Source organism: Pleurodeles waltl, chromosome 10 (genome assembly GCF_031143425.1).
Source record: "Pleurodeles waltl isolate 20211129_DDA chromosome 10, aPleWal1.hap1.20221129, whole genome shotgun sequence".
Lineage (NCBI taxonomy): Eukaryota > Metazoa > Chordata > Amphibia > Caudata > Salamandridae > Pleurodeles > Pleurodeles waltl.
Window position 1 is genome coordinate 720,758,195 of NC_090449.1, and position 27,855 is coordinate 720,786,049.

The window sequence follows — 27,855 nt, forward strand, 5'->3', positions numbered from 1 at the left end:
GAGGTGGACCTGCTCGACCTACTAGGCCTCAAGGTTGTGGGGCTTTGTGAGTAAAAATCAATTATTATTAGTTGTGCTCTATGCTAACAATTCCTCTTCCCAAATAGCAAGCATGCTGCTCAGTAACACACAGGTAAGTTAACTTTATGTTAATAATATAATATTGTGTGATCATCATCTAGACAGATGCTCAGTGCTATGTAACTGTACTTCTTTTTGGCGCTTGCTTGGGCTCAATAAGAAGTAATGCAGAGACTCCTCCTGAGTCCTGAGTCCGTGGAGTTGAACAAAAAAAACCTGTGTGATTCCAGGAAGCTGGAGATCCGTACCCCATGGAGATCTTCTGAATGGGCCTATCTCAGAAACTCTAAGCAGGGTCGACCCTGCTTAGCGCTTCCAAGATGGGTGCATTCAGGATGGCTGTAGGCAGTGAAAGCTACAGTTTCAGGACTCTTGTGCACCGGCATGTCCCTTGTGCAGTAGACACGGTCCAGGCCAGTGCACAAGAGGCCTGAAACAGCACCTTTCTTTTGCTGCCTACGGCTGTGGCATGACCTCATGCCAGGGCTGTAAGCAGCAAAAGCTGCCTGTCCTGTTGTGCACTGGCCTGCCCCTTGTGCACTGCACGTGGACAGGCCAGTGCACAAGAGGCCTGAAACTGCAGCTTTCACTGCCTACGGCATTGGCCTGAATTCAAGCCAGGGCCTTAGACAGCGAAAGCTGATGTTTCAGTCCTTCTTTGTGCACCAGTGTGCACAAACAATGACATAAAGCGAGAAGAGAACTTACCTGGGGTTTCCTCGGGGGTCCTCCTCTCCGACGAGCCCTCCTCTCAGCACGGCTGCCTCTCTCCTCTGTTCCAGTGAGTACTGAAGCCTAATTATTGGCTGCACAGGCATGCATGCACAGACTGTCTTTGGTTTTGCTGGGCAGCCCATAATGGGGTTTCAGCATGCGCCAGGTGAGCTCTACTCCACTAGCAGGGCTAGCGGAGTTTTTGGGAAAATTCCGCACACCACACGGAGCGTGGAGTTCCAAAAACTCAGTTAGCTTCACTAAAGGAGCAGAGCTTCCATCACGCACCTCCTTTTAACAAATTTCCAAACAACAAAATGCCCACCTGATATTTTGATCGAAGAGAATCCGTACCAGGTATATAGTAATGTATTTTCAGTTGAATTTTGCTATTAGGAAAAAAACAATAGGGGGAGGCATATGTGGTGTCTAAATTGAGTAATTTATTTTTCTAGCCACCCCGACCACCAGTCCCAGGCCATCAATGGCAGCGCCAGCACCGATGCAGCTGCAAGAAAGGATATTGGGGGAAGTCTCTGCAGCGGCAGTGTTGAGCGGTGGTAAGTCCTATTGATTCCTTATTGACAATTAGTAACATATAGCCACTCACTCGTCTACGCCCTGCTTTTGTGGATGCAGCAGGAGTTAAATAAGTATTGGGCTCTTCTATCTGCAACTTAGCAGACTACGGTTTATAAAGTGAACTTGAACTCTGTGTTTTAGAAAATTGAAAATAGGATGGAAGTAGAATGGCTGGGTAAAATATAATATAAGCAAAAGGATGTGTGTATGGATGCGGATGAAAGGATGCATAATAATAATCCTGTAGGTGTATGATGAGGAGGATGATAGGATGCATGTGTGGGTGAAGGATGGATGAAAGGGTATACGAGTGAACAATGCTAGGTGGGTGAACGGGTATGGGTGAAAGGATTCCATGCTTGGATGGGTGAACGGACTCCTGGGTTAGATCTCTTGAATGGGTGTTTGGGTGGTTATTGGATAAATGTATCTTGGTGAAAGGTTAGTATAGAGCCATGTTTGGAATTTGGAAAATGGCAAAGGACTAGAAAAGAGAAAGTAAAGATGATGATGATGAATAGATAAATGCTTGCAATGAAGAAACAAGGGAGCTCTTCTAGATAAGGTTGTTCTGCTCACCCACTTTACGTGCTTAGAATGGATTTTATCAAAGGTTTGATGCAAAGGTTTGGATGGTATTTCAGAATATCCCCTTGACTCACAGTATTTTTCAAGCGAGGCAGGTAATAATATGTATTCCAGAATCCCTTAACAACCGCCTTCCTCCCTCGCTATGGCCCTTCACTAGTGCCACCCATGATGACCTAACAGCTGCATGGTTCAATTCAGTAGAATCAGCACTGCAATTTTGGCTGTGCAATGTGCATCTGTCAGCTTAAGTTATTATGTAAAATACTTTTCAATGCATGGCAATGCTAAAAAAGTGTTTCCCAGTTTTCTCCCAGTGCCTCCTGTGTCAGTCACTTTCTACTTCACTCCATTAATCTGTCTTAAGTTCTGTCCCAGACTTCAGAATAATTTGGGAAAATCAATCTTTGGTTGTGCCACATTTTTCAAGAAGAGTGATAAATATAAATCAATATGGCTTCGTAATGGATTTACTTCCGTTCTAATTTTTCCCTTTCAACACGTGCCAACCACAGTGATACACACTATTAGCCAAACCTTAGGCACTTGATGATGATGAGGAACTAATTGATCTATAACGTGTGTACACTACATACCCATCCTAATCAACGCTACCTTACCCTGCAGTTAAATATGTTAAGGTTTCTTTCCGTACTGCAAAACAAATGTATTTATTTTTGCAGAAAAGAAGGAAGGCCTGAGGACAGTGAGTAAAGTGGTCCATCAGTAAGTATCTTGATTTTCCTGAATGGGATAGTCTGTGACCAAGCAAATGCGCCACATGCAACCTAAATCCCATTCCTTAATCCTTTCCCTCTACTGCAGTGCATCTCTTCTCCCAACGCCTACATTTCGCAGACAGGATATTTGCATGATTGATTATATTATGTGGCGTGTTTCGCTCTTCCTATACATCGGCCTTGTAGTCCAGGTACAAGGAAGAACAGGGCCATTGGAATAAAACAATTTTCTGCTACAGCTGCCCGAGCTGCAGACAGTAACGAGTAGGACTATAGACTAGCTGAGCTAGCAGTGCCACCATTAATTTAGCACAACAGTAGAGAGGAAAATACTTGTGCTCCATATTGCATATTATGTCTGTGACAGTCATCACCTTAAAATTGAATGGCCTGAGGTGACCACCAAATGTTCTGCTACTGTGCCACTACATTACACAATTTTAACCCCTTCACTGCCAAGCCGTTTCCCCCTCAGGTGCCAAGCCTTTTTTAGGCTATTTGGGGCAGTTCACACTTAGGCCCTCATAACTTTTTGTCCACATAAGCTACCCACGCCAAATTTGCGTCCTTTTTTACCAACATCCTAGGAATTCTAGAGGTATCCAGACTTTTTGGGTTTCCCTGAAGGAGACCAAGAAATTGTCCAAAATACAACAAAAATTTCCTTTTTTTCAAAAAAATTGGAAAAGGTGCTGCAGAAGAAGGCTTGTGATTTTTTTCCCTTAAAATGGCATCAACAAAGGGTTTGTGGTGCTAAAATCACCAGCTTCCCAGCTGTCAGGAACAGGCAGACTTAAATCAGAAAACCCAATTTTTCAACACAATTTTGGCATTTTATCTGGACATACCCCATTTTTAGTAGTTTTTGAGCTTTCACCCCCCTTCCAGCTAGTGACAGAAATGGATGAGAAACCAATGCTGGATCCCAGAAAGCTAAACATTTCTGAAAAGTAGACAAAATTATGAATTCAGCAGGGGTAATGTGTGTAGATCCTACAAGGTTTTCCTACAGAAAATAAGAGCTGAAAACAAAAATATTGAACTTGAGGTGAAAAAACAGCAATTTTTCTCATTTTTTTATTCTGTAACTTCTTCCTGCAGTTATATGTTTGAAAGCAATATACCGTTACGTCTGCTGGACTCTTCTGATTGTGGGGATATATAGGGCTTGTAGGTTCATCAAGAACCCTAGGTACCCAGAGCCAATAAATGAGCTGCACTTTGCAATGGGTTTTCATTCTATACCGCGTATACAGCAATTCATTTGCTGAAATATAAAGAGTGAAAAATAGGTATCATGGAAACCGTTGTAGTTCCAAAATGGGCACAGGCTAAGGTATTGAGAAGCAGTGGTTATTTGCACATCTCTTAATTTCGGGGCCCCCATACTAGCATGTGAATTGCAGGGCATTTCTCAAATAGACATCTTTTTTACACACTGCCTTACATTTGGAAGGACAAAATGTAGATAAAGACAAGGGGCAATAAGACTTGTTCTACTATTCTGTGTTCCCCCAAGTCTCCTGATAAAAATGGTACCTCACTTTCGTGGGTAGGCCTACTGCTCGTGACAGGAAACACAACGTAGACACATCACATTTTTACATTGAAATCTGACGTATTTTTTTAAAAGTGCCTAGCTGTGGATTTTGGCCTCTAGCTCAGCCGGCACCAAAGGAAACCAACCAAACCTGTAAATTTTTTAAAACTATACACCTAGGGGAATCCAGCATTGGGCGACTTGTGGGGCTCGCACCATGTTCTGCTACCCAGAATCCTTTGCAAACCTCAAGATCTGGCTAAAAACACTTGTTCCTCACATTTTGGTGACAGAAGTTCTGGAATCTGAGAGGAGCCACACATTTCCTTACACCCAGCATTTCCCCAGGTCTCCCGATAAAATTAGTACCTCACTTGTGTGGGTAGGCCTAGTGCACGCTAAAGAAAATGCCCCAAAACACTATGTGGACACATAAAAATGATCAAATACTAAACTACCCGTTTTTGCGGGGGTGAGGACTTGCGTTTTTGGTCCTGGGCCCAGCAGCCATATAGGGAAACCTACCAAACCCAAACATTTCTGAAACCTAGACACCCGAGAGAATAAAGGGGGGTGTGACTTGCATGGATTCCCAATGGTTTATTACACAGAATCCTCAGCAAACCTCTAATTTAGCTAAAAAATCAAATTTTCCCACATTTCTGTGTGGGATCACTGGACTAGTACAAATTTCCTACCACCCAACGTTCCCCTCAGCCTCCCGGTAAAAATGATACCTCACTTGTGTGGGTGGGCCAAGTGCCTGTAACAGGGATGAGACAAATACATGTCGAAATTAAAGGGGAACCAAAGCAGGTCCAAAAGTCCAGTTTGCAAAAAAACATTTTTAGGCTGACAAGTTGGGCAGAATTGTTATCGTTACAGATGAGACAATGCTGGGTGGTAGGAATTTTGTCGATTCCTGCAGATTCCAAAAGGTTCCATCACAAAAATGTGGAAAGAATGTGTGATTTCCAGCTAAGTTGGAGATTTGTAGGGCATTGTGGGTAAGAAAATGGTGTGGGGTGCATGTGAAGCACACCACTCTGGACTCACCCAGATGTTTAGTTTTCAGATGTGTCTAGGTCTTGCAGATTTTTCTACATGGCAGCATCCCAAAGTCCAAAAAGTGCAGCCCTCACCATTCCAAGTGGGACGATTGTGAGAATTAGCCAAGCTCTCATGGCCCAAATGTAAAACCAAAACCCAAAATATTCAAATGTCCTCTTGCTTGCTGTGGGGTAAGATGTTTTAGTGTGTGGGGGAGAGCTCAAAGACTGTTACCCCCTTCAGTTGGGGTGGGGGCATAACCATGCGCATATTGGTTTGTAGCCACCAATACACTATTTTTTTTTTATTCCCTGGCATCTAGTAGACTTTCTGCCCCCCAGGTGTGGATCGGGGGTAATTGCCCCATCTGCCCACTGGTGGGGAGAACAACCCTTTTATTTGGGGTGGGGGTATGGCCATATCCTCATCCTCTTATTTTGAAAAATAAATCTTCCCTGGTCTATGGTGGGCTTTCTGCCCCCCTTGAGGGCAGATGAGCCTTCCAAAAATAGGCTGATCTGCCCCCAAGGGGGACAGACATGGCCAACAGTAATGTACCCCCATGGGGAGTGACCCTTGCCAAAGGGGCTACCCCCAAACAAAACAAACATATACACAAACACCAATCCATGGTGCCTAACTGGTTTCTGCCTCCCCAGGGCAGATTGGCCTAATAGAAATAGGCCGGTCTGCCCCCAAGGGGGGCAGAAATGGCCTAAAAACAATTTGCTTCCCCCGGGGAGTGACCTTTACCCGAGGGTTCACTCCCCTTATCAATAGAAATTTAAAAAAAAATCCCTGGTGTCTAGTGGCTTCTGCCTTCGACTTAATTAATTTATGCTGATCTGCCCCAATGGGGGCAGAAAAGGCCTAGTAAAAAAATGTCCCACGGGGGTGAGACCCCTGCTTAAGGGGTCGCTCCCCTTATCAATATAAATAAAAAAAAAAAAAACATCCTTGGTGCCTAATGGCATCTGCCCCCCCAGGGGCAGATCATCCTAATTAATATAGGCTGATCGGCCCATGGGGGGCAGAAAAGGCCTAATAAAAAACTGCCCACAGGGAGCGACCCTTGCCTTAGGGGTCGCCCCCCTTATCAAAAAAAATATGAAATAACCCTGGTGTGTAGTGGCTTCTAGCCCCTGGGGTCAGAAAAGGCCTAATAAAAAAATTCCCCCCGGGGAGCGACCCTTGCCTAATGGGTCGCTCCCCCATCAATATAAAAAAATGTTTAAAAAATCCCTGGTGTCTAGTGACTTCTGACCTCCCCGGGGGCAGAGAGGCCTAATTAATATAGGTTGATCTTCCCCCGGGGGGGGGGCAGAAAAGACCTAATTAAAAAATTACCTCCCTGGGAGCGACCCTTGCCTAAGGGGTCGCTCCCCTTATCAATATAGAAAAATTTAAAAAACATCCCTGGTGCCTGATGGGTTCTGCCCCCTCCGGAGGTAGAAATTGCCTTATAATAAATTTCCCCCCTTGGGGAGCGACCCTTGCCCATGGGGCCGCTCCCCTTCTTAGTTTACCTAAAGTAAACAAAGTGCCTGGTGTCTAGTGGGCATTCCTGCAGCACGATCGCTATGTGTTTGTGCTGCAGGAATGCACAGAGAGACATGAAAAAGGAAGGAAAAGCACTCTCTGCCTGCCCTGCCCCCTGTACAATGCTTCCAGCGTGATGGGAGTTGACCTCTGTTGAGGTCAGCGCGCGTTGGTGCGCTGACGTCATCAGACGTCACTGGACGAGGTAGGGGGATTGGGAGTGGAAGGGTAAGCAATTCCCCTTCCAGCTTTTCCCTAGGGGAGTGAGGGGGAGGTCCTCAGGGTGGGGTGAGGGGGAGGCCCTCAGGGCGGGTGCCAGCACTTCCCCCGAGGACCTATACCAGGACGTAATGGTTACGTCCATGGCGCCTCAGCGCCACACCACCGGACGTAGCCATTACGTCCATGGTGGAGAAGGGGGTAAACAAGTGCTTTGCTCAGAGCATTGTTTACAAATTCTCTTAGTTCTTTCTTGCTATAGCTATTCCTGCTGGTCCACCATCAAGGCAGCAAATAGCAGCCCAGCAGCGGCGGATGAAGCTGGAGGACATACAAGCCCAATACCAGCGCTGGTGGTCCTCAAGGAAGAGAAGGAGGAGGCACCCCCCTCAGAGACCGTCTTCCAACGCTGTGCCCTAGGGAGGCAGGCGCAGCTAGAGTCTGAGGGTGGCAATGGATTTTTGTGCGACTTTTTTTGCCATGGACAATTGGACATATGATATTATTTTTGATTTGGACATTCTTTGGGGAAAGGGACAATTGTTTGGGGATAGTGTTGGGGAAGTTGTGGGTGGAAGGGGTGTGTATTTATTTATTATTATTTTTGTTAGGGACATGTTTTAAATAAATTGTTATGTACAGTTCTTTGTGCCTAAAATCTTTTTTCTGGGATGTTTTACTTCACACTGCTGCCTTTATTCAGCGTGTTTCCTAAATCTACTGATAGTGTATTCCTTTTAGCGCAGCACGTTTTACAGATCTTCTGATAGTGTATAAGAATTATTTATGCAGTAAGGAAAACTTGTCCCAATGCTTTTCTGGTCCCTGCAGTGCACTCTTCAAAACTTGACCAACAAAAGTGGGGTGGAGATATTTTCCAATGCCAATTATATTGCCTAAACTAAAGGTACAACAATGCTTCATAATTATCTTACCTGAATGGTTAAAGCGAGGGCTGCATGGTTTCTCAAGGTACCATGGTAGTGTAACAATAGCATGCTAGCGCCCTAACAGTGAAGATATCAGGAACAAAGTCCCACTCCACCTAGGTGTACTAAAATGTAGATCCTACACACTGACTTGAGGTTGCTTCTAAAAAAGACATGATTATCATTGTAGAAGGAAGGCTGGAATGGAAGGTAAGCTTCATGAGGAGTAGTGTACCAAGAAGACTTAGAGGTGGCAGAGCAAGAGAAAAGACCTTTGCAATCATCCAGCAACAATCACAGACAGGGGTCAGCAGCATGTATCAGGATTATCGAACTCACAACTATAATGCTCACCATAACATTTAGCCTACAGCACTGCATAATATGACATTATTATCATCCCTCACATGTCTGTCTCCTCCAGTTTCCTCCAACAGGCCCCCCACCCAACTACATAGATTCAGGTTCGTGCCAGCCAGATGACACACACTGCAGCATTGCATTTCCCAAATCAAGAAACTGATGCACCTCTCACTACCAGTCCACAGATTGGAGTGGGCTTCTTAGACTCCTCCTCACATCACCCCTGTTGATTTCCATGAAGTTGGCAATGTTCTTCTTCTGGCAGTTGTTTAATTTGTCAAATCATGCTCTGATTCCTTCCATTTTACTCAAGCCCAGACTCTGCTTAAAGATTGTTTTACGTCCTATTCCAGTGCATACCAGCTGCTGCTGTTGAGATTCACCGTCTCAGTCAGGACCCAAATGAGATAAAGCAACCTGTAACTGTTTCACAAGAGAAACATTGAGTATTTTGTATTTTCTGGACTGGATTTTTATTTGTTAGCTAAATGGACTGGTCAGGTCTTCTTTGACAAATATAAACCTGAAAACAAAGCAACAGAAAACAAAGCAGTGTAAAAACTCCAGCAAACAAATTTTGGTAAGTGTGAAAAAAGAAAGGGAGAAACATCACCCTCAGGAAGAAAAATATCACCAGTTATGCTACCAACATTGTAAATCAATAATGACACAAGCCAGTGTAGTATATTTAAACAAAACATCCACTCCACCACTAGACATGATGATTCATACCAACCATCTCAATTCTCAACATTGAAACATGTATCCCTCATATCAGTCTTTGAGGCATATATAGCATTAATTACCTGTTCAAATCAAGCATAGTGGCATATTGCTGATTCTCTTTGGTTCAGGTAACAAAACACACATTAGATAGTAAGTTGTAAATCAAAATCTGGAGCAGTCCCGCTAGGTGACAAAAGAAAGGATAAACACTGAATGGAGGGAGGCATTGTCTCTCAAATCTCCTGGAAGTGATTTTGGTGGGCTTCTTCAATGCACACTGGTCCAACTACAATCCGGCCATACATCTGCATAAAACAGCTGCAGTTCATTAATCATTTAGACAGAAACAAACAATATACACTAATGAGGTTCCCACAGCTAGGTATTTTTTTCTCAAACTGTTCATAATAGAAAGTAGAAAGGTCTATGGTGCACCAGGTCTAGTCAGAGAAGTAGAGTGTGTCCTCAAACTCAGGTGTTTCACCCAGAAGTTGGTCAGCTAACTCATTACCATGACCTGAGTCCGACCAATCATTATCCTCATCCACCTACTGTTATACTTCAGGTAAGCTGTAATTTGCTGGTATAAAGTGTTGATTCATTTTGATCATGATCAATCTCTCGACATTTTGGGGTGAGAGACTGGTCCTTCTCACTGTCACAACTGCACCAGCTGCACTGAACACACACTTAGGAGACACTCTGGCTACAGGGCATGCCAGATACTTATTGCCAGCCTGCTGAGCACTGTCCATTGGTGTCTCTTCCCATACTAATACACCAATGGATTTTGATCCAGATAGACTTCCATTGGGTCACCCAGGTAGGCCTGGACCATCCGCTCAATAGTCATTGGTGCTCTACCTTGCTCAAGCTCTGTTGCCTATACCACTACAGTAGACTTAACCCCTTCTTTTAGAAACCAGTCAAATACAGATTTTCTGGCTGCTGCTTCTGTTGTTTTTGATGGTGTCAATTTTGACTGCTGTGAGCCAACAGCACTCCCTGCAGGCTCTATGGAAGTTGTAGGCTGCACCCCAGAATTTCTGCATGTGAGTGGGCCTCTAATTTTGGGCTGTTCTTTTTCTAGGTCTCTGGCTTCCTCAACAATCCATGTTTTGTAGGTTGAAACATGCTCATCAGAAAAAGTAAGGAAAGTGGCCAGTAATTGTTTATACCATGGGTCAAGAATTGTGGCACAGATGTAATGTTTGGATGACACATTGAGGGTCATTATGACCCCGGCGGTCGGTGTAAATGTGGTGGTAGTACCATCAACAGGTTGGGGGAACATACCGCCACATTATGACATTGGCGGGTTGGCTTCCACACCGACCGCCATTGTGGTAGCAGCCTCTGGGCTGGAGATAACAATTCGTAATGCCATGAAAACCATTCCTTCCCTGTCACTGGTAGGAGGCTCACCCACCCCACTAATATTCCCCAGACAAGCCCCACACCCCCTACATCCATGCTTCCGCACCACACATTCACACACTCACTCACTCACACAGGCATACATGCATTAATCCATGCATGCATCCATTCATTCACACACACATCGGTACACACATTCAAACGTACACGCAGACACACATTCACATTTCTATTCATTCATGCATTCTCACATATGTACACACACTTGCAAACAACACTACACACTCATTCGCATTCATGCAAACATTCACACATTCATGCATACACCCCAACACACACACACCAACACCTCCCATCCCTGTCGGAAACCCAACTTACCTGCATCTAGGGGTCTTCCTGAAGGGGAAAGGACGGGGCCCTTCTACCGCCAGCCACGCCTGCCAGCAGAACACCACCAGGCTGTATTATTTGTCATAACACGGCTGGCGGCGGTCTACTGGTGTGGTGCTGCTGGTGGTAGCAATGCCACCTTAACACCGCCCACCAGCATGGCCACAGCCGGATTTCCACCCGTCTTGTGCCAGAAATCCAGCTGTGGTCATATGGCAGACAGATGATAGCCCCGGCGACGGTCTTTTGGCGGCCGTCGCTGCGGCAGTAGGCGGCACTTACCGCCAGTGTTATAGTGTGGGCCAATGTCTCTTTGAAGCCTTGTATTAACAGACAAGCGAAGGATTAACCTCTCTTCCAACTCCAGCACATCTGTTTTTTCATCCACACCTGCGTACCTTTCAGACACCTCCTTTAGCTGTTTCTGCAGCATATGCATTAGAGGGATATTTTGATCTATGGTACAGTCCTCCTTCCTGAATTCCTGTGTGAAAATTTCAAAGGGTAGCAGCATCTCTGTCAGGCATTTGACCAGGCCGCATTGATCCATCTCAATGATCATGCCTTTCACAGTTGCACCCCCTCTTTGCATGACCTGTTCATTGATCGGTCTGTACTGCTCAAACAAATGTTATAACATGTAAAAGTAGAACTCAAAAGTGTTGGCACCACCTCTATAAGGGCTTTAACTGGCATTCTATTATCACACTGGATAATCCTCAACAGCTTGCAGGCTTTAAATGAATGGCTAAAATGAGTACAGATTCCTCTGCATGTGGACAGTAAGTTACTGACTTGAGGTTCTTTTTTGAGGAGGTCCTGTACAATGATGTTTATGCAGTGCGCCAAACACAGGACCCTGAAATAGCCAACATCTGACATGGCCTTAACTACGTTACTGCCATTTTCCATGGCAACTAATCAAATGTTAAGCCCTCTGGGGCACATCCATTAAAAGACCTTGTTGTTAAAGTCATCCAAGATGTTTGCAGCTGTGTGGGATTTCTCCATGGCAAAGGTAGCTTCTGTTGCATGCTTCCGAGCACCATCAAAAATTTCAGCTGTGTCAACACCTGCAAATAGCATGTCTGTAACCCCCACAAAAGAGATCTAGGGCCAGATGTAGGAAGCATTTTGCATGGTGCAAACTGCGAAAATCGCAGTTTGCGCCATGCAAAATGCTCATCGCAAATTGTGAATGCGACTCGCAAATATGAATGGGTGTCCCCTTCCTATTTGCGACTCGAATCGTGATGCTAAATTGCTTTGTGACCGTGAATGCGGTCGCAAAGCAATTCGCAGTCACACTGGTGGTAACCCATTCGCAAAAGGGAAGGGGTCTCTATAACATTAATAGTAGCCTGGATTTTGTTGTTGGTACGACTGATGCAGGTGACTTAGAAAGTGGAGGTAGGCTCAATGTGTGTCTTGGGGGGCAGCCACAGTAGGTTCTTGCCTTGGTGTTTCGACCTGACTCTGTTTTTCTGCGCCATTGCAATGTTGCTGATGTGGGTGACAATACTACTGCACTGCTGGGGACAGGGCTGATTTCTGTACCAAAAAGGTCACCTTCTTCTTCACCTTCCACCATGATCAGATTAGATTCCATGCTTTTAACACCTTCACCAACACCACTTGCAGGCTTTTCCTTTTGTCCGCTAAGGTGTGCCTCCCAGCTGATTGTGTGGTGTTTTCTCAAATGGGTTGTTTGGCCTCTGGTACCATAGTTTGTACCAAGCTTACCCTGACTAACACTTGCTTGGCATATGGAGCATATGGCAATTTTTGGCTCCTCTTCACTGATCGTAAAGTAATCCCAAACTGAGGAGGTCAACTTTCTAACATTGGTGCCACTGCCAATGTCTGAAGAAGTGGGGTAATGTTTGACGCCTCTGGGGCTGGGCTAGCATCGATAATGACTGGCTCATCGTCAATCTTGTCATCCTCCTCTTCTTTCATCCATTACTCTAAGGCTTTCAGGAACCTTTCTTTTCACTCCTTGCCTCTCCTGGTATGTCTCCGACTGAGATGGCATCCAAGTGAAGCCTAGATTATCGGAAGGGGGTATTGAGGAAGAAGATGGTGGAGATCTGGAAGACAGTGGGTCTTGTGAAAAAGGGGCTTCTTCGGCTTCCTCTGCATGAAGCTCAACATCCTGATGTGCTCCTACTTTGAAAAGAACTGCTATTGGTGCCTGCGGCTGTTGTTCACTGGTCTGAGTTTCCAGCAACAATTAAGTACTACTTTGAGAAAGAGACAAGTCCAATTCAACATTACTGCTCATCGGCGTTCCTGTGATTAGATCAAATGCCTATGTGCCAGACATGGGCTTGGGCCTACTTTGGAATGGGGCTGCTGATGCGGGAGTGGTGTTCCCAGCTTGCTCCCCAGAGGTTGGTATGACAGGCACATTTCTTGGCCCACAAAAGGTCTGGGGCGATATACCAGTGGTGGGAATCTCCTTCTTATCACTGGCTGCTTTCTTGGTAGCAGCTTTCTTTAGGCCATCTTGAAGCTGTAAGTTGGCAGTAGCACTTAGCTTCAGCAGCTTAAGAGTTGTCTGTGTGGTCTTGTGAGTGTGGTCACGCATCACATCGAGTACAGGCCTTCTGTTTGGCCCTACTGTGGGTGATGTTTCTTTCTCTTTGTGCACCTAAAAACAAACATGCAAGAAGGATCACTGAAATGTGCCATTGTTGTTGCAGTTGCATTAGTAGTGGAAAATAAACAATATCATAGAATGGTTACTTAAATAAACGTATATATAATTATGAAGTACAGTGTATCCTTTCTGAAAACAAACACCAACATCAACTTTCGTTAGCAAGTAAGTCATGAAGGATAAGAAACAGCAACAACTACAACATACAGAATGTAACTGTTACCTTTATCTGTCTGCATCAAGTTGGCATGTAGCACTTAGAGATGTTCTGGTCAAAAATGGAATAATAATAATCCTTGAATAATGTAATGTTATGAAATGTAGTGCAAATATGCGCCTATGGCAGACATGGGGCTAATGGGAATTTTTATTTTTTTTTAAATGAATTTATGCAAAGAAAAAATCGAAAAGCAAGAAAACATGTATAGAAAAAATATATATTATTAGTAGTGTTAGTAGTAGTATTAATAAACTGATATTATAAAATAAAATGAAATAAATGTTGTGAAAAATAATAGAAGAAAAATATAAACATGTTTTTAAAAAGATTGTAATTGCTAATGTACTAGGGACAGGGGACTAGCATGAAAAACCACAGGCATTTGGGTGGCAAGGAGTGGTGGAAGTGTAAAATGCAACAAAAAGTATATAAATAACTGTGCATAGAATACATTTAGTAATAAGCATCACTGACACAATAGGCCTGAATAAACAGCATGCAAAATGACCACCAGTCATGTGGTCAAAAACAACCAACAAGCAGGCAAGGCCACCAACACATGCAGGCCTAAAGCACACGGGCTGCCTACAGAAAATAACCGCCAGCAATATGGTCAAATAACAACCAACAAGGAGGCATGGCCACCACAACAAAGATGAAACACATGCAGGCCTAAAGTACACTAACTGCCTACACAAAATGTCCGCCAGCCATAATGCTCAAACGACAACCAGGAAGGAGGCATGGCCACAGCAACAAAAAAGAACACATACTTTGTTGCTGATCCACATCGTGGATAGGTAGCTATGACAATGTGACTGATTAACTATTGTGCCTTTTCTTTCTAGGCACCAACTGCGCTGTTTTATAGTTTTTCTCCTAGCTAGATGTTTTTCCAAATTCATGTTCTAAATTGTTTTCGCATGAAGTCCCACATGCTAATTCTAATCAGGGCTAAGTAAAGTTCCTATTCTGAGACGCTGACATATATGGTGACAAGTGATTGATGGGCTTATTTTCTGAACTCTGCTACTCATGTTAACATATTCATCATTATTGGCTTATGTTGAGGCATGAGAATGCATGTTTTCTCAAGTTCTGATTAGCCTATGTTATTGGTGGTCATTAATGAATTAATACTGAAGTTGATTGAATAAAGTTTGGATTAACCTCATGAATTAGTATTGTAACTAATAGGGAAATAAAACTGATAAAAAGTATAATTGAGTTGTGGTAATTCATGAAATGTTGACTCTATTCACTGATGATTAATGTTTTTCTTAATGGTTATTGATTTGTGTATTGATTATTGATGGTCATCGATCACTTCATAGCTAGGATAATCCACGTGAACCAAAAGATTAATTGACCTATACGTGTTCCCTTGTAAGTTTACTTACTAAGGACCAGGTGCGCTAACAAAGCCTCCCACCATGGGTCAGCTATGCAAAGGTTGTGGTAAAGAGAGCTGTTTTGTCATGATTTGCAGAGTGAAGACAAAGTAAGTGCGTCATGGCGCAAAGACAAAATGGCTGCAAAAATGTTCCAGAAGCAATGTTTGACATGTGCCCACAGGGCAAAGCGGAAACATCAGTTGAGGCAAGTAGACACTAAACAAAGTTGATCAAAGTCTAAATCATCCTCAAACATTAGTTAGACCCAATAATAAGTGACAGTAAAGAAAGTGATTGTGCCATGTCAATGCTTACCTCAGAAAATTGTGCAGATGTTGGACTGGTTGCCTGTGAGGTCATCCAAAGAAAAGTTAACATGTTAAAATAACAAAATCATACAAACACTATCCAAGGATTACGCTTAAAATAAATAAATGTTCAATACCATTTATTATTGAGAGGTGCTTTGATAAATATGATGCTGAAGAAAAATACAAAGAACAGTCTCTGTTACCGTGGATCACACTGTCAAAGACCAAAGTAAGCACTTGGCCTGAATGGACAACTATAAAGGTGGCGTACCATTCTCGGAGCTGCTCCTACTCCCACGGACCACGCACGCAACTTAGGATTCATCTTGGACTCCTCATTATCCATGAACCAGCAAGTTAACACCATCTCCTCCTCCTGCTTCAACACCCTTCGCATGCTCCGAAAGATCTACAAATGGATACCCACAGAAACCAGAAGAAGAGTCACCCAACCCTCGTAAGCATCAAACTGTATTACGGCAATGTCCTCTATGCAGGCGCCACGGGCAAACTCCAGAAGAGGCTGCAATGCATCCAGAACACCTCCGCACGCCTCAAAATGGATATCCCCGTCACTGCCACATCACAGACCACCTGAGAAACCTGCTCTGGCTCCCAGTCAATAAGAGAATCCCCTTCAAACTCCTCATCCACGCTCACAAAGCACTGCACAACACCGGACCAGAATACCTCAAAAGACGGCTCTCCTTCTACACCCTGACCCGGCAACTCTGCTCCGCTGACCTCGCCCTCACAACCATCCCACACATCCACAGAACTACAACTGGTGGTAGATCATTCTCGCACCTCTCTCCCAAAATGTGGAACACTCTTTCCACCCACCTGCACCAGACCAAAGAACTCTTTACCTTCAGGAAACTTCTCAAGACCTGGCTGTTTGAGCAGTAGCAGCACCTCCCCCCTCCTCCTCTCCCCCTCCTCAACGCCTTGAGACCCTCATGGGTGAGTAGTGCGCTTTACAAATTCCTGATTGATTAAAGATTAAAGGTTAATTCATGGCGAAAGTAAAACATAAACAAAAGTACAAGCACTGATTCATGTACTTCAAGGCATAGCGGTGAGTGCCTGCTTGCTCTTTTTCACCATGGCTGCTGACATAGGACTGATTTCAGTGAATTACAACATGAATAGTAAGTTAATCCGTTTCAACTTTTCATGTTTTAGGAAAGATAAAGATTATGAAAGTAAAACTGCATATTAATGATGATGTCCATCCTCTTGCTCAGAAACATAGACAAGGTGCTTTTCATTTACAAGAAGCTGTTGAAAAATAAATAATATGAATCATTACTTAAGCATGACATCATTGAAAATTACACTGGTCTAATGTCATGGGTTTCTCCCATTGTGGTAGTGCATAAAAAGGACCATGAAGGAGGTTTGAGCATATGCGTTGAGATGCGCCAGGCTAATAAAGTGATTGAACGAGAGCAATATCCAAGTCCGCACATTGCTAACCTGATTACATATTGAGTGGTGCCAAGATCTTCTCTCGACTTGATTTGAATAAAGGTTATCATCAGTTAGAATTAGCAGAAAACTGCAAGTATATTATAACCTTTGCAAAACATGTTGTTTTTTTAGATACAAGAGAAACGGGGCCTGATTTAGATACTGGCAAACAAGTTACTCCACCACAACAGTAGCAGATATCCCATCCGCCAATATCTAAATTCCATAGGATATAATGGGATTTAGAAATTGGTGGACAGATTATCTATCACCATTGTGATGGAGTAACTCAGTCACCGATATCTAAATCAGGCCCCTAGTTTTGGTGCGTCATTGGCTGCAGAACTTTTCCAAGACATCATATGGCGCATCATACAACCTGTTGTGAATGCATTTAACTATAGTGATGACATACTGATTTTGGGAGCTACACCGGAGGAGCACTATAGAGCCCTCACACAAGTATGTCAATTACTCCAGGACAGCAGCATGACTGTAAACGAAGACACGTGTGAGTTAAATGAAACAAAATTGAAATTCTCTGGCCATATATTTTCTGATGAGGGCATGACACCCAATCCTGCAAATGTACAAGCTATAACAAATGCTGAACCCCCCCACAAGATGTTTTAATGATACATTATTTTCTTGGAATAACCAGCTATGGTTCACAATACATAAAGGACTTTGCCACTGTCAGTGCACCATTATGAGAGTTAATCATCAACTGTTTCCTTTAAATGGTCACAGGAATGTGAAATGAGTTTCAAGAAAATCAGATGTGCCATAGAGAATGCTACAGAAATTGGGTACTTCTATCCAAACCTCCTCACTGAAATTGTGGTTGATGCTAGTCCCCGTTGACTTAGCCATTATACTTGCACAGCATAGTGAATGCCCAAATGCAAGATGACATATTGTGGCCTATTCTAGTAGAAGTTTAACTTAAATAAAAACGTTTTTATTCACTGCCTGAAATGGAAAGTTTGGCTGTAGTACTGTAGTATGGGCTTGCGAATATTTCCATGTATTTCTCTATGGAAAGCCTTTTACACTGGTGACTGATCATCAAGCCTTGCTGACTATCTTCCGCAATCCAAAAGCCAGTATCCCCCCTCAAATTGAACAATGGGAATTTCAATTGCAAGAATATGAATATACAAATGTGCATCAGCCAACAAAGGATCAAAATCCTGCTGATTACTTTTCAAGAGTGGCAAGTCAAGGCCATGGCACTCCATCCAAAGCAGCTGGGGCCTGCATCAATTTCATTGTCAAGTCAAGTACACCAACTGCTTTATTATATAGACATAACTACAAATCAGTCGTAGAACAAATACATTCAACCGCTCTGTAATGGTGAATACCAAAAGTACAAGAATGTCAAAGATGAGTTTTCCGTAAGTCAGGAAGGAGTTATTCTGTGGGGATTGAGGATCCTGAGTCCAGAGAGTCTGCAATAAATGGAGATTGAAGTGGCTCATGAAAGACATTGTGGTATTGTTGCTACAAAGACAGCTCTCTGAGACAGAGTTTGGTTTCCATACCTAGATGAAAGAATTGAAAAGAAACTCAAGGCTTTTCACATATACAATTGCCTATTAATCAAAGTCACTCAACATACTTTAACATGTCACAACTCCCTAAACATACCTGGGAGAGAATAGCCATCAATTTTTTTGGTCCACTTGACAATGGACATCAATGAATTGTAATAACAGATAATTCTTCACGTTTTCTATTGGTCGAAGAACTCTCATCCACAACCCTTGAGTGAGTAATCGAAAAGCATGATGGCATATTTGCAACAAGGGATTTGCCAACCATTGTGAAGTCTGACAATGGTCTACCCTTCAACAGCAAAAATTCAAAGAATTTCTGGAGCATCTGAATGTAAAGCATTATAAAGTTACACTCTTGTGGCCACATACCAATGGAATTTTTGAGCGTTTTATGAGTAAGGTAAAGAAAGCAGTGCATAGTGCAAGTCTTGAGAAGTTCAGTCTAAAAACAATCCTAAAGTGTACTGTGTGAGCTTATCATTTGACATTCGACTCGACCACAGTGAAAGTCCTGAAAACTTCCATGTTTAGGAGAGTAATAGCCACCAAGATACCCTAGTGGACCTCAGAGAGAGATACAAATGAAAACCTGATTCATACGAGGGACTTGGTTCAAAAACAGAAAATGAAAATGTATGCAGACAAGAAGCAAGATGTGAAAGGTCTCTCATCCAATTAGGAGATTTGGTGATCGCTGAGCAGCTATGGAAAAAAAAATCTGATGCTCCTTACGATGCTGAACATTTTCAAGTAGTGTCTAACAAAGGACACATGGTGACTGCCCACCAACCTGGGAAGTCCCTTATCAGAGACTCTTCTCACTTCAGGCCAGTGTTTCATCAGTCTTCAACTCCAAATGGTAAACGATAGACTGAGTTTGAAAACTCAATGATTATTGCTGATTCTTTACTATGAATTGGCAATTCCTGACATTGAAGACAACCATTTACAACTTCCAGTGACCAGATCGGGTCGACAGATCAAAGCTCTAAGAAGATTAATTGAAGAAATGTAATTGCACATGGTTATATATAGATATATATAGATATTTGTGTCTGTGTCATGACAAATTAGCAATTTTTCACTTTCCAGAGGTTGAGATGTAGTGTCATGCATGATTTAGAATGGAACCTTTCTGGCTCCCCAAGGACTCTGTATCAGTGTATGGCATAATCGCTAGTATAGAATGAATAAAAGTTTGCTTTAGAATTTGGGAGTTCACTGGTACATGCAGAGGAATAAAATACATGTGATTTACAGGTCCGTGTGTGGCCTAGTCATTCAGCAGGAACCAGACTGGGTGAGACCACACAGCTACCACTAGTGAAGCTGTTGTTCTAAACTTAGTATCCAAATATATAAAGGAGGGCTAGCGTAAGGAGAAAACCATTAATACTAATATCTAGCTATTTAGTAAGCTTTCTGAAAGAATGTCTCTGGAGGATGGGTTAATTAGGAGACTTGACGGATTGATCCCTCCCAATAGACTCATAATGGTGATACTAGAAAGTGTACATGAAGGCCATTTGGGAGACACATTCACCAAACGTAGGGTGTGTTCTGCATTCTGGTGGCACAGATGGAAAGGGAGGTTGATCTGCTGATTAAAGGTTGTGTTGTATGTCAAACAAGTGAAAAAAACTTGAAAACATCTAACCCACCTCTAGTTCACTGGGCCATTGGTAAAACTAAGAGTGGCCAATATACTCCACTCTGCCGGCAGAGTTTGCAGAATTTTGCACTCGTGGTGAAGTTTACTGCCCACAACCTATTAGTCTGTTTTGTCCTGAAACATGGAGGCTAAAATGCAGAGTTAGCAGTCTAGTTGTTTATTGGACCTGTGTTCAAAGACGGAAGTAATTGGATTGCCAAATACACTTCCTGGTCTGCAGGTCACATGAAGACTATATAGCCAAGTCAGCTGATGTGCTGTGAAACAGACCACATCGGCGACTAACTGGGCTGCCTCTTTGTGTTACAGTGCCCACCCACAGCGTTTACCGAGCTGCTACCCATGCCTCTCTGCACCATCCTAAATTTCCCTCTTACTACTTAGTGTACACATCTCACTCTTACCGCTTAGTGTGCGTGGCCACTGCAAAAAACTTTGCTTAGCCTTCCTCACCCCTATTATTGTTCTATACTCCCAGTTTCTCTGTTGCAAGTGCAACCCTAAAAGCTAGCAAAGGGACGCATGTTACCATCACTGCACCCTTGCAGCTCCCGTCAGTGTGTGAGAACAGTGGAGGTGCCCAAAAGAATGAAGTAGAAGGAAACTCGGCTGCGATTGAAGGAGGCATGAACCCCATTTACTTTAATCTTGAAGCACCGTCCTCTGACTAGAGTGTTTGAATTCTATTTTCATTCTTTCACAGGGACTCCAAGTCTGCAGCAAGTTTTCAGTAAGGGCAGCAAAAACAGTAAGGGCAGTAGGGGTAGCTGCACATGTACACAAGTGTGCAAAGGCCAGTGGGGAACTGAACAACACATAGGCTAGAGCAATGACTATGATGGTCATCTTCAGTTTCTCAACATACAAATGTTGCAGTCCCCTGGTTTTAGAATACCTAACTTACACATTGTTAGTAACCAGATCAGGGAATAAGAAAACCCTTTCTTTACATGCATATTTACCCACATATCTCCTCCTCCCTCGCTCCCCAATGTACATGTACATGTACACTTTGTGCTCTTCTAGTTTTCTGCATTGCAGTTTTACCAGGATTACGTCATACCTGTGGGTGGTGTGGAACACTTTAAATAAACTCTTACATGTATAACCACATTCAGCCATCCATTGATTGCACATCCCCTCTACGTTGTTTACAATACTTAACGTGTCATTTGCAAGTTGGTGTAATGCAATGTGCAGGATGTCCAAAGTATGCAGCTGTAATGTACCCTCAAATGTGTGCTGCACTGTTATACCCAAAGATTGAGTTATAGGATATTAGTAATGAGTGGCATCTGCACCGTTTTTTTGTGGTATCATTTTACTATATATGTGCATTTGTTGACATATTCCCTCATGTACCCAGTTTAAAATTGTCACCTCAGTCACAAATGTTATATGTCTGGTGTTTTCTTTTTACTCTTTCTCCGACGCGCGCCCTTAAGTGATGGAAAGGCAATGTTTCAAAGCCTTAGTCATCAAAATGAAATAAGCCTTGTACTTTGCCAAATTGAAGATTTTTAGGAACCATAGTTGCCTCCCTAAGCAATCTCAGGTCATTACAAATGTTTCCATTGACAAGCTTTGTTTGTGGGTATTAGATCGGAAAGCATTAAAGGTAGATGCACATGCAGTGTAGGGGCACTGAGTGGATTTAGACACTGAGGCATGCAACAATATAATATGGCAAAATGAATTGACACAGTAAAGCTGCCTTCCTTGTGTCAGCTGAGCTCCACTGCGGGTGCCGCAGCTAGAAGTGTTACAGACAATGCATTATAGTCCGTCACCATTCAGAAACCCTATATTCTAGTTATGGAACCGTAAGTCTATGCACACACAGAACCCCAAATGCTGCACACACAGAACCCCAAATGCTGCACACGCAAAACCTCACATCGCAGGGTAGGTGGAAATCATTGGATCGCACAGAATTTTTATGGAATTCCCCGGAATAAGTAGTACTCCACAAGTTCTGCCCACCACAAACTGAAACTTGGTAATAAGTTAGTGGGCATTCAATTCTCTCCCCTGTCATTCATTTAATGCTTTGGTAGTCATTGATTGTCACTCCAACTGGCCAGAGGATAGATTTGAGCAGCTGGATTCCAAATCAGTGCTGAATTTTCATAAAGATGTATGCATGGGAGAAGGTTTCTCAGACAAATTGGGTTCTGACAATGGAATCAATTTGTATCATCTGACTTGGAAGAATTTCTGGAGATGAAGCTCACTCTGTCAGACCCAAACCAATGGTCTGGTTGAGGGTTCAACCATGTTTTGGTGGAGTAATGGCTTTGCACTTTGTCAAACAGATGTGTTGTGAATAAAGCAGTTAAAACCATGTTGTGATTCTCTAGGTTAATGCCTCAGTCATCAACCATTGTCTTACTTTTTGAGCTGCTGAGGTATAGGAAACCCAAAACTCAATTCAGACCTGCTTGGATGTTGGGATGGTTGAAACAGAATGTGTCAGTCGAGGATATAGAGCGGATGGAATTTGTGGAGTTTTGTTCCACGGAATAAAAAAAAAATACAGCAAGATTCCTCACAACTCTGCAAATGCTCGTCTGCCTGTTTGCACTGCTTTTACAGGCCAGTAGCATGTTCTTCTTTGAAAAATCAGTGCAAATGGCACTATGTGGTCTGCATGGGTGTGGGCATTTTGTTTTACCTACTTTCTGCTCTCTCTGTGCATGGTGCTGGGCCTGCTTTTTTCAATCTACTTTAATCCCTTCCAATCCTCCCGCATTCCACTCATCCACCCCTTATTTCCCTTTTTTATCAATGTGTGTCTTTCTGTGCATGTTTGCTATCCCTTTCTTCTTTATGTTCTACTTCCTTTAGTTCTTCCATTATTTCTGCTTTGCTGTTTTATTTTTCTTCTTCATTTTTTACCCAGCACGACATTTGAGCAGGAAGCAAGTGGTGGTGCCATTGCAGCTGCAATAAGCCCCACAGCTTGCTGTCATAGGCTTTTTTCAGAAGAGGAAGTGGTCATGCTTGTTTTTTTGTGCAATGTCCCCTCCTCTCCATGCTGGGAGCAGTTGTCAGGCCTGGGAAAGGGTGAGCCCTGTGGGACCATCGGCTGCTGAGGGGGAGAGTGCGCAGGTGCAGCTGCCGTAGCACTGGGGTGCAGCGCAGGACACAGCAGTTAATGCACTGCTGGGCAGATTTCATTGACAAGGGAACAGTACATGTTCGGTCTGCTGGGTGTCAAGGTTGTGGGGTTCAATTAGTAATTATTCCTTTTTTGTTTTCTAAAAACTGCTGATATTTTTTCAAATAGCATGCTGCTTACACTTAGGGGTAAGTTAAGCTTACGCCACAAATAATATCTGATCCAGCTTGAGCTAGTAGGATGCTCTGCGCTACCTACTCATGCTCGTCGGGGCTTGCATGGGTTGAATATTTAAGAAGTCATGCAGACTCCTCTGTCCTGTTGCTAAGATAGTGGTAGTATATCAGTGAGTTAGCATTCTGTTCTCTGTGCCTTTCATTATGTAGCTCATACAGCCCCAATCTGTTAGTGAAGTGCAGTGTTTATGCATTGAAAAGGGAGACTAAGTGGGCCCATCAAGGGGGGATGAGAAGCAAGATCATTCATTGCAAATTTGCAATGCATTAGTAGTTCAAAAAAGTAGTTTAGGATTAGGAAAATAAGAATAGGTCAACTCAAAAATACTAGTACTATAGGCAATCTGATTTAGAAAAGTACAATGCTACTGAGTCTGTCTGTCAAAATATTTTTTGGGAGATGAACTGTACCACTAATCTATTTTATATTTTTTATTTCTTACATCAGCATCCAAGGCTAGAGGGCATCACAGGTGGGTGAAGAGGCTCCCACAAGCAGTGCCGCAGCAGGTGTAACCACTACTACCAGCGCTGCAACCAATGGTTCTGCTGGCCCCAGTAGGTCCTGATATTATTATTATTTCCTTAACTTAAACCTCTCCCAGATATTAGAATAATTTTGCCTTATTTATTTTTTATACTCTTATTTTTTGTCAACTCTTCTATCTAATGTTTAACACATTTTTGTTATCTCTGCATTATCCTTTGTTTCTATAGTTTATGCTTTTGTACCTGACTTAGTCCTGTCTGTACTCTGTAGCATTCTTCTGCTCTGTTAGTAACGTTTCCCTCTCCCCTTATATATTTTGTGGTACTGTAAGACTAAGAACAGATTTTTGGTACTGTTAAAGATTGCAGGCCTAAATAAGCTATTATTTACCAAGCATGTTTGTTGAGAAGGTTGGTTTGCTCATGCTCAGTCAATGAGAGGGTGGGCATAGTCCTTGGCATCGCCAATGTTGTATTATAAATTAATTTGTACTGTACACCAGCAGTTTCCAAGACAGTGCAGCATGGCAAGAAAGTATGACATCCCATTGCATTGGCCAACCAAGGCCATGTGTCTTTCTCTGACGATTCCACCCCTTCATTGAGCTTAAATGACTCAAAGTCATCATAGCTCTGCCCTTACAAAAAGCTTTTGGTTGGCTTGACTACCTGGCTTTTCTAACATTGTCAACCAAGAAACCTCCCAAAGTAATAGTTTTGATAGAAGATACTGCTAATTGAACTGTTGTGAGGTATTGTGGTTGTACTTTTTTCAAAAATTATAATGATTACTTAGGAGGCAAATCTAGCATTTAAAATGTGTAATTTGTTTTCTGGCCGCATACACCACAAGTGTCGGGCAGGTAACCATGGCAGCTCCCTTGCGTCCCAGAAGGCGGTTGAAGGGGGAGTCTCAGGGGTGGTTAGTGGTAAGTAACACTGCTTGCTCATTGACAAATAAAGGATGCTGTATTTGTTGAATGAGGCAGATATCTCTCTCGGGCCGTCATCGTTTATCACCTCCCTGCCCATGTGATTTTGCCACCAGTGACCTAACTGCAGCATGGTTCAATTTGGAACTGCAGTGTTGGATGTACAGTGTGCGTCTGTTTCAGCTAATACAGCATTATGAACTTTTCAATGCATTACAAATCAAAAACAAGGAGTGTTTTCCAGTGTCCACTCCGTCACCTCCTACTGGTAAATCAATCCATCAATTCTTTCCTAAATTGTGTCCCTTTCGTCATTCATCAACTACAGCGACTGACTAAGCCAACGCTTAGCACATTATGATCAGTGACACCCCAAAATTCCATAGCAAAACCTCTACCAGGCCCAATCCCTCTAACGCAACCCCCCAGTAGAGTAACATTCCCTACTGACAAGCTAAGGTATCTGTTGAAAATAATTTGTGGTGGAGGGCAAGGCCAAGGAATAAAATGGGACTAAGTGCCTGATTTGGAGTTTGGTGGATGGGTTACTATGTGACTAATGTGCAAAATAAAATCTGTATCCCGTTCCCTTCCCTGTAATGCAGTGCATTCTTTTTTCCACTGACTACTTACAGCAGACAGGATATCCACGTTTTATACATGATATATGTAAAGTAGTACTATTATTACAAATGTGCCTCCTTGGGGACAGGGTACATTTGAAAGGCAGTTGGAGGAGAGCAGGGCCATTGAAAGTAAAATAAGATTATTAATTGTTCCATACAGCTGCCCAACTGTAGACTGCAGAGAGTAGCAAAGTAGTATCCAACGCTATCATGCCTCCATTATTGTTGCACAACAAAAATACTGTTAATTGTGCTACATAATGCCTTACTCATTAATGAGAGGTAATACATTTTTCATTTTACACTAAAGTGTCTGTTTAGTTTTTTTACTAGGAAATTATTTAAAAGAAAACAAATCAATTAGTTTTAATCTGGTGGTATTCTGACGGCTTAATTCCTTGCAGCCAATCAGTGTTTTTATGTGATGAATGTGTGAGGAAAACTTGACCCTGTGACTAATCAATCACTTCGAAAATGTCAATAGCCCTAGCAGACCAGCAATGTACTGCTACCGTGCCGCTATATAAACATGTGTTTGCACTGAGCTTTATTAACAATTTATATGTTTTATGTTCTTTTCCTTCTTGATATAGCTATTCCTGTTGGTCCACCATCACAGCAGGAGATAGAAGCCCAGCTGAGGCAGCAATAGCTGGAGGCAACCAGGCAGAATATTGCCGGTTGGTGGCTCTGGAGGAGAAGGAGGTAAAGGCATCTGTCACTTCCCCGAGCCTCATTACCTCCAGCCAGCCGCCAGCCCCTCATTTCAGCCACACCATTGGCAGAACTGACACAGCTAGGATCCACCACTGCTGTCCGCCCCATCATCCTACCTGGACCGCTTCTAATGCCACCTATTCTGCTGATGCTGCTTCTCCAAGAGGTGGAACATCTTTACCGCTGTATTGTTAGCTATACCCTTCTCCTACTACCCTCTGTTCTTTCAAAAAGATTTTATTAACGTTTACATGTGAACTTAGATACACTAAAGAGATAAAAGAATGTGATGTGAACAGTACACTACAATGCAGTACTAGTCAACGTAAGTAACAACACAAACTGACAGAGTTCCAAAAGATAGAGTCTGAATCTGAGGATAAGGGAGGGGGAAAGACAAGCAGGCAAGTGGTAACAGGCCAACGGGTAAAGTGGAGGAAAGAGTGGTTAGTAATTCCTTGGCAGAGGCATGACAGGGTAGGTTAAGCTGTGAGATGGGTTATATGCACTAGCCAAGTGGGAAGGAGATGGGGTTCTTGTAACGGATATAGCGAGGTGTAGGAAGTAGGGAGGCTGGCTTGTGGGGGTAGGTCTCCAGCATGATAAGTTCATGTGGAAAGATCTTCTGGAGTCATGAGGTGCAGGAATGGTGTCTGAAGAGTGTCCTGCTCTTGGGATATTGGGCATTTATGAAGATGTTGTGCTTTCTTATAGGTGAGGGCAGTACCTTCTGTTGTTTCCCATTTACGTACTGCTCCCTGCCATGCTGCCAGTGGTGGAGCAGTCAGGGCTTCCCAGTGTAGAGTGAGTGTCCTTTTGGCGGGTAAAATAACTACACTCTGTAATTATTATTGATCACTAAGGGGGTATGCCTATGTCTATGTCACCTACAGCAACCTATTCTAAAAATCGTAATATTCAGTAGAAGTTAGTTACTTGCTTAACTATTTCACTTCACTTCATAGTTCTCTTACCTGAATAGATGAAGCAATGGTTGCTACCTCTTTCAATCTTCCAAAACAATATTGCAGGGTTTTCCAAGGAGCAGTCTTACACTGATGATGATAGTAGTAGCAGTCTCCCACGATAACAGGAAAGACATCACAAACAAGATCTCAATCCCTCCTATGTGAATTCCAACTGTATGGTTAGTCAGAAGGATTATCCATCACAGGCAACTAAAAAGAAAACACTGAGTTAGTGGGTTATTTATTTATATCATAACTTATCAGTCTGAGACCAGACAACCACCATTACTGAAAGACCTGATATTGCAGTTGTCAACTTCTTCTGAGCAATAGGAAGTTAGAATTGTATTTATTAAAACAACTGAAGCTAATCTTACAAAATCCTTCAGTCAGGAAAAATGTACTCAGGACAAGGTTAAGCACTTACACAACACAAGACCTGCATGATGATTTTTACGAATTATGTTATACATTCAAATTATGAACCCCTTTTATGCGTGGATTGATAAGTGTGGCTGGTGTAGACTAATGTTATAGGTAATGGGCGATTCTGCAGTGAGTTTACAACATCCACCCCACCAAGAGTGTGATCCATTTATGGTATACATTTATAAGTCGCACTTCAAATATATCA

The 27,855-nt window shown here is 42.9% G+C and overlaps 1 long non-coding RNA gene across 3 annotated transcripts in view; it reads left to right on the plus strand.

Annotated features, from left to right (window-relative positions):
• Positions 1–26,774, plus strand: part of LOC138260812 (uncharacterized) — a 40,426-nt gene extending 13,652 nt beyond the window's left edge. The window contains exons 2-5 of one of the 3 annotated variants that reach the window (XR_011199006.1): positions 1,251–1,355; positions 2,649–2,691; positions 23,938–24,051; positions 26,130–26,774. This is a non-coding gene — a long non-coding RNA (uncharacterized lncRNA). The remainder of the gene's footprint in view (positions 1–1,250; positions 1,356–2,648; positions 2,692–23,937; positions 24,052–26,129) is intronic. The other 2 variants (XR_011199005.1, XR_011199004.1) reach the window with 2 other exon arrangements.
• The last annotated feature ends 1,081 nt before the right edge of the window (positions 26,775–27,855 follow it).